Genomic DNA, 7348 nt, shown 5'->3' on the forward strand with positions numbered 1-7348 from the left:
AAAGGCCTTGCCACACTCATCACATTTGTAAGGTTTTTCCCTGTGTGCTTTGAGGTCTTGAGATACTACTGAAGGATTCATAAAATCATTCCCATTTATATTAGAAACACTGGTTTGGACACAAGGAGGAATTCTTTGAAGTGGTGAAAATGAGAAACTGTTGTTGACAGACCTCTTAACTTCATTATATTCAGAAATTATCCTGCCGGTTTGAAGTATCTGCAGTTTATCTTGAGACTTAAATCCAAGCCTGTTTCCAAAGGGCTTGATTCCTGCATCCTTTTCATCATGCAAATCTCTTCCATCAGGCACATTTCCATTAAAGCTTACAGGTGTCCCTCTGTAATTTCTTTTGTCATCTCCCCGCTGACACTCAAAGTCACACATATTTTCCTGACTTTCCCAAAGATGAAAATGTTTGATTTCACAGCTTTCAGGTCTTCCCGGCATCAATGTTTGGAATGTTTCTTGTTTATCACTGTTCGCTTTGGGTTGTAAATGCTTGATCACATATGTAGGAGAGATATCTACAAGATAAAAAGAACCACAGGTATCCTGCTCACAATACTTCAAAAATAAATCTTTCATGTTGAATATATATTACACCAAAAGTAATACTTACACAAAGTTATGAAACACCACCATGATGACCTTAAGTTTTTAGAAATATTAAAGGAATAGAATTCTTAAGAAAGCATGGTAACATAAATTCAACATTAAGGTAGCCTAGTTTTAAAAACCATATGCCAAACACACTCACATTGGACAATCTTATGCCAACTCTCAAAAACAGAGTATTTTTCTACCAGGACCCCTAGGAACATATCAATCAACAGTTGTCTCAAATTGAAAAGAAAAATATTATGCTGTCATTGTATTCTGCATACTTACTGTACATAAATAAATTCTAAACAATATATTACATATTGTAACAGTAAATAATCCAAAAGCAAGCTTACCCGATTAACTATACATAATTGTTGTTTACAATTGAAAACAAATGAGAAAATGAAGAATATGACTAAAACAATTTTTTGGAAACAACATAGTTTTCTAAATCTGCTATAGAACTACGTACCCAAAAAGAAAAGGCATTTTACAATGTTAACAAGTAGTATGTGTCAGCTGTATTGCAGAATACACGCTAAAAGACCATCATCTGTAAATGACACATAAATTAAGACAGAAAAAAGTCACTAGTTTTCTAACAGCCAATAATCAAAGCAATCCCTACCTATGTTGTTATTGTTGTTCAGTCGCTCAGTCGTGTCGACTCTTTGCGACCCGGTGGACTGTAGCCCACCGGACTCCTCTGTCCATGGGATTTCCCAGGCAAGAATAATGGAGTGGGTTGCCATTTCCTTCTCCACAGGATCTTCTTGACTCAGGGATCAAACCTGCATCTTCTGCATTAGCAGGTGAATTCTTTACCACTGAGCCAACAAGGAAGGCTTCTCTCTAGCCATACACTATTCTTAATTACCTGGTTTAATGGCACCAAAATATAATAAAAAGTGAGTGCTTTGGGTATGTATCGACTAGGGTCAGACACAATATTGCTGAAAAATGTTGCAAGTGAAAAGCATACAAGACATAATGTAGTTGAGGTTTGACAGACAACAAAATTCTGTAAAGCAATTATACTACAATTATAAAATTAATAAAATTTTAAAAAGATATAATGTAGATAACATCATATCATAAAGAACATGACAGTATATATATTACATTTTTTAAACAAAAGTAAATTTTGAGTATTTACTATAAAACATGCACTACTGTAAGCCAACCAACAGCACTAATTTGCTTTGAAAGGCTTGAGGTAAATTAACATGTTTTTCTCTAATCAGAGCAGGAGACACACCCAATTGGTGCACAAAGTGGTAATAGAAACAGGATATGAATCTGAACCTACAGACTGAGAAAACTTATTTGTCAACATGACCACCCACTGAATGAATAGATTAGAAAATATTAAAAAAAAATACAAGGAACTTAGAAAGAAAATATCAAGGCAGATACAAGACAGAAGTAGTCTGTTTAACTATTATTCAACCATCCCATCTAGAAATGGGTTGTGAGTCATCATGGACGTACAGAGTGATTTAGGTCATGTCCTGAGAAACTTGTTCAATAAATGACCAGAGATGATCTTTACAGTGAGAGTATGTAGAAGGTGGAGGGATGTGGTAGGTAAGAACGATGTTTCCGTCCATATCAAGGTAGTATGTGAGGACTGGTCAGGACTAAGAAAGGGCCTGTGTGAAGCATAGGGTGGTCAGATATCAGCTTGTGACTGCCATGTCTTTGTGAAAATAACTGAGAGCACAAACTAATATACTGACCTTAAAAGAACTGGTTCAGCAACTTTATGGGCATTATAATATGGGTATGGGACAGAAACAAGAGAGATTTTAAAAGTGACTGTGATACATGGAGAAAGCAGGAAACACTTGTTATACTATTTTCAATGTAATGTATCCAACTGTGAATTTTGTAAGTTACAATGGAATGCTTATATTCAAGAAAAGCATACACAATATTCCAGGATATTGTGTAAGAATCTTATTAGCAGAAATCAGAAGGAAAACCCAGGAAAAGGCTATCTAAACCTGGGTTCCTCTGCCAAGTATGATTAACCTCTCTATTGCACATTTATTTCATTTCTTCTTCCACACATGTTCATCTCAAGATCGAGGAGTATCAAAGGAGGGATTGAAACTGACTCTGGAAGACCTTCGCAGTTACAAAAGCCTTTCTGAGGCATCCAACACCTTTTTGTAGAAAAAGGCTTTATTCTCCTAGACCTCCCCTGAGTCCAAAAGAGCAGATTCAAACATTAATACATAAAAGGATCATATCATGTTCAAGTGGGATTTATTGCAGGGATGCAAGATTTCTCAATATCCACAAGTTAATCACTATGATACACCACATTAACAGCTGAAGACTAAAAACCATATGATCATCAGTAGATGCAGAAAAGATTCTCACAAAATTCAAGTGCCATTTATGATAAAAACCCTTCAGAAAGTCAGCACAGATGGACCCTACCTCAACATAATTAAGACTGTATATGTCAAACACACAGCTAACATCATACTCAACAAGGAAAAACTGAAAGCATTCCCCTTAACAACATGAATAAGACAAGAATGTTCACTATTGCCACTTGGATTGAACATATTTTTCGAAGTCCTAGCCACAACAATCAGAAAAGAAAAAGAAATAAAAGGAATTCAAGTAAAAAAACATAAGAAAGAAGTAAAACTGTCACTATGAGGCTACACACAGAAAATCTCGAAGATGCCACCAGATGACTACTAGACCTCATCAATGAACAGAGTAAACTTGCTGGATACAAAATATATAGAAAACTGCTGCATGTCTATACACTAATAATGATACATCAGAAAGTAAAATTAATAAAACAATCCCATTCACCATCTCAGAGAAAAGAATAAAATTGTAAGGAATAAACCTACCTAAAAAGTCAAAAGAACTGTACTCATGAAACTATAATATGCTGATGACTGATAGCAAAGATGACACAAACAGATGGAAACATATACCATGTTCTTGGATTGAAAGAAGTAACACTATCAAAATGACCATACTATCCAAGGCAATCTACATATTCAACGCAACCCTTATCAAATTAACAATGACATATTTCATAAAACAAAGAAAAACTTAATTTGTACCAAAATACAAAAGACTCTGATAGCTAAATCGATCTTGAGAAGGAAGAACAGAGCTGCAGGAATCATGTTCCCTGAGTTCAGACCATACTACAAACTTACAGTCATCAAAGTGAAAGTGAAGTCGCTCAGTTGTGTCCGACTCTGCGACCCCATGAACTGTAGCCTACCAGGTTCCTCTGTCCTTGGGATTTTCCAGGCAAGAATACTTAAGTGGGTTGCCATTTCCTTCTCCAGAGACCTTCCTGACCCAGAGATTGAAACCTGGGTCTCCTGCATTGTAGGCAGACGCTTTACCGTCTGAGCCACCAGGGAAGTGGTATGATGATGGCACAAAACAGAAATACACATCAGTAGAACAGGACAGAAAACCCAGAAATAAATCAATTTACTTATAGTCAATTATTCTATAAAAAAAAAAAAGGAGAAAAGAATATAGAATGCAGAAGTCTCTTTAATAAGTGATACTGGGATAAATGGATAGTTACATGAAAAAGAATGAAATTACAACATTCTCTAACACCACATACAAAAATAAACTCAAAATGTGGTAAACCTCTAAATTCAAGACCAGATACTATAAAATTCATAGTGGAAAACAAATGCAAAACACTGACATAAATGTCAGCAAAATTTTTTGGATCTTAAGAGTCATGGTAATAAAAGCAAAATCAAACAAATGAGACCTAATTAAATTTAAAACCTTTTTGCAAAGCAAAGGAAACCAAACAAAGAACAAAAACACAACTTTTGGACTACGAGACTACATATGCAAATGATGCTACCTATAACGGCTTTATCTCCAAAATATACAAACAGTTCATACAGCTTAATATAAAACAAACACCCAATCAAAAACTGGGCAGAAGATCAAAACAGATATTTCTCCAAAGGAGACAAACAGATGGCCAACAGTCACCTGAAAAGATGTTTGATGTCTCTACTTAGGAGAGAAATGCAAATCAAAACCACAAAAATGTATCACCTCACAGTGGTCAGAATGACCACCATCAAATAGCCTACAAACAATAAATGCTTGAGAGGGTGTGGAGAAAAGAGAACCCTCCTACACTGTAGGAAGGAACATAAATTGGTACTGCCACTTTGGAGAATAGCATGGAGGTTCCATAAAGAACTAAAAATAGAGCTATCACATGAACCAGCAATTCTAATCCTGGGCATAAATCCAGAAAGGATAAAAACTAATTCAAAATGATACATGCACCCCAATGTTTTAGTAGCACTATTTACATGAGGCAAAACATGGCAGCAACCTAAATGTTTACTGACAGACAAAGGGATAAAGAATATGTGCTACGTATATACAAGGGAATATTGTGAAGTGAAAGTAGCTCAGCCGTGTCCAACTCTTTAAGACTCCATGGCCTGCAGCCTGCCAGATTGCCCTGTCCATGAAATTCTCCAAGAAAGAACACTGGAGTGGGTTGCCACCTCCACAGCATAAAACACAATGCAGTGATGCCTTTTGCAGCAATACAGACAGACTTGGGGATTATTCTAAGTGAAATCAGACAGAGAAAGACAAATATCATAGGATATTATATGTTGAACTGAAACAAATGATACAAATGAACTTATTCACAAAATAAACTCACCAGAATAAAAAACAAACTTATGGTTACCAAAGGGGATAGTGCAGGATGGTGGCTGGGGCAGGTAAGGGAGAGATAAATTAGGAGTTTGAATGTATACAAACTAACATATATATAAAATAGATAAACAACAAGAACCTACGATATAGCTCAGGGAACTATATTAAGTATCTTGTAAATTACTGTATACCTGAAACACAACATTGTAAATTAACTATACCTAAAAAGTGGAGAAGGAAATGGCAACCCACTCCAGCATTCTTGCCTGGAGAATCCCAGGGAGAGAGGAGACTGGTGGGCTGCCATCTGTGCGGTCGCACAGAGTCAGACACGACTGACGCGACTTAGCAGCAGCATACCTAAAAAGAATGGTTAAAACAAAAACAAAAACACCTCTTGCGGAGATGTTCAAACGATGTTTCACAAGGGTTTAAAAATGACTAAACGTTGGAAGCAGTCTATGAAACAAGACATGTTGACAAAACTGAATGTCCACCAGCAAAAGAATTTACTTGAAACATTATCTTACTCTATAGACAAAAATGAACTCAAAATGGTTTAAAGACCTAAACCTAAGTTCCAAATGTATAAAACTCCTAGATGTAAACATGCAGGAAATCTTTCTGGAAATTGGACCCACAAATGATTTACCAGATGTAACAACAAAAGCACAGGCAACAAAATAAAATCAGATATTAATAATTTGAACTATATGAAAATTATAAACTATAGCCATGAAATCAAAAGATGCTTACTCCTTGGAAGGAAAGTCATGACCAACCTAGACAGCATATTGAAAAGCAGAGACATTAACATTACTTTGCCAACAATGGTCCGTCTAGTCAAGGCTATGGTTTTTCCAGTGCTCATGTATGGATGTGAGAGTTGGACTGTGAAGAAAGCTGAGTGCCAAAGAATTGATGCTTTTGAACTGTGGTGTTGGAGAAGACTCTTGAGAGTCCCTTGGACTGCAAGGAGATCAAACCAGTCCGTTCTGAAGGAGATCATCCCTGGGATTTCTTTGGAAGGACTGATGCTGAAGCTGAAACTCCAATACTTTGGACACCTCATGTGAAGAGTTGACTCATTGGAAAAGACTCTGATGTGGGGAGGGATTGGGGGCAGGAAGAGAAGGGGACGACAGAGGCTGAAATGGCCGGATGGCATCACCGACTCAATGGACGAGTTTGAGTAAACTCTAGGGGTTGCTGTAGGACAGGGAAGCCTGGCGTGCTGCGATTCATGGGGTCGCAAAAAGTCGGACACGACTGAGGAACTGAACTGAACTGTGCATTAAAGTGCAGTGAGTTTGAAAAGACAATCAACAGTAAAAGAGAAAATATGTGGAAATCATACATCTGATAGTTAATGAGTACAAAGAATATATAAAGAATTTTAAGAGGGACTGAGATCACCAGTTCCACCATAGGCACCATTCCCCAATCAACCATCCAACGCACTGCAAATACAAAACAGAAACACTAAGAGTAACACAGAAATTTGAACTCAATGATAAAATTAAAAAATACTCACAATGCACAGAACAGTGCAGCCAATAGCCCCATAGATATGAGAATGTGAACTTGGACAAAGTTGTCCTGGGATAAATTCCCATACCATTTACAGAGGCTAAAATATATGGTCCCTGATATACATGAACAACACTGTCATGGTGCCCTTGATAAAGTCTCCAAATCCAGAAAAAATCTCGACAGATGTAACAGGCTCTCGTGATACTTTCTCTCTCATAATCTTAGAACATACTGACCATTCTACTGGATAGCTTCAAGTGGTGACTTTGTGCAGAGCAAGAAAATAACATTAGGACTAGTGTCTGCTAGTAAATCCACTCCACAGAGACTCAGCAGAGGCTGCCAATTAAACATAGGTGGATTATCACAGCAAGGAAAAACCAGATAAACTTTCAGACCCTCAGGAATATATTTCAAAGAAATTTAAGAGGTAAAATGATACAAAGTAAGGAGAATGTAACATCAGGAACAGCTGACATTCCCAGACTGGGTAGAGCAGCAC

General features: G+C 36.9%; 1 protein-coding gene and 1 long non-coding RNA gene across 2 annotated transcripts in view; one reads left to right on the forward strand and one right to left on the reverse strand.

Moving 5' to 3' along the window:
- The window catches only part of LOC120871946 (zinc finger protein 420-like), a 719570-nt gene that overhangs the window by 455906 nt on the left and 256316 nt on the right, over positions 1–7348 (forward strand). The window lies entirely within an intron of this gene.
- LOC120872096 overlaps positions 9–7348 on the reverse strand; it is a 14490-nt gene continuing 7150 nt past the window's right edge. The window contains exons 2-3 of the long non-coding RNA XR_005723177.1: positions 1912–1918; positions 9–527 (exon numbers count right to left, since the gene is read on the reverse strand). This is a non-coding gene — a long non-coding RNA (uncharacterized LOC120872096). The remainder of the gene's footprint in view (positions 528–1911; positions 1919–7348) is intronic.

The sequence above is a fragment of the Oryx dammah genome, unplaced genomic scaffold (assembly GCF_014754425.2).
Source record: "Oryx dammah isolate SB20612 unplaced genomic scaffold, SCBI_Odam_1.1 HiC_scaffold_13, whole genome shotgun sequence".
Taxonomy (NCBI): Eukaryota; Metazoa; Chordata; class Mammalia; order Artiodactyla; family Bovidae; genus Oryx; species Oryx dammah.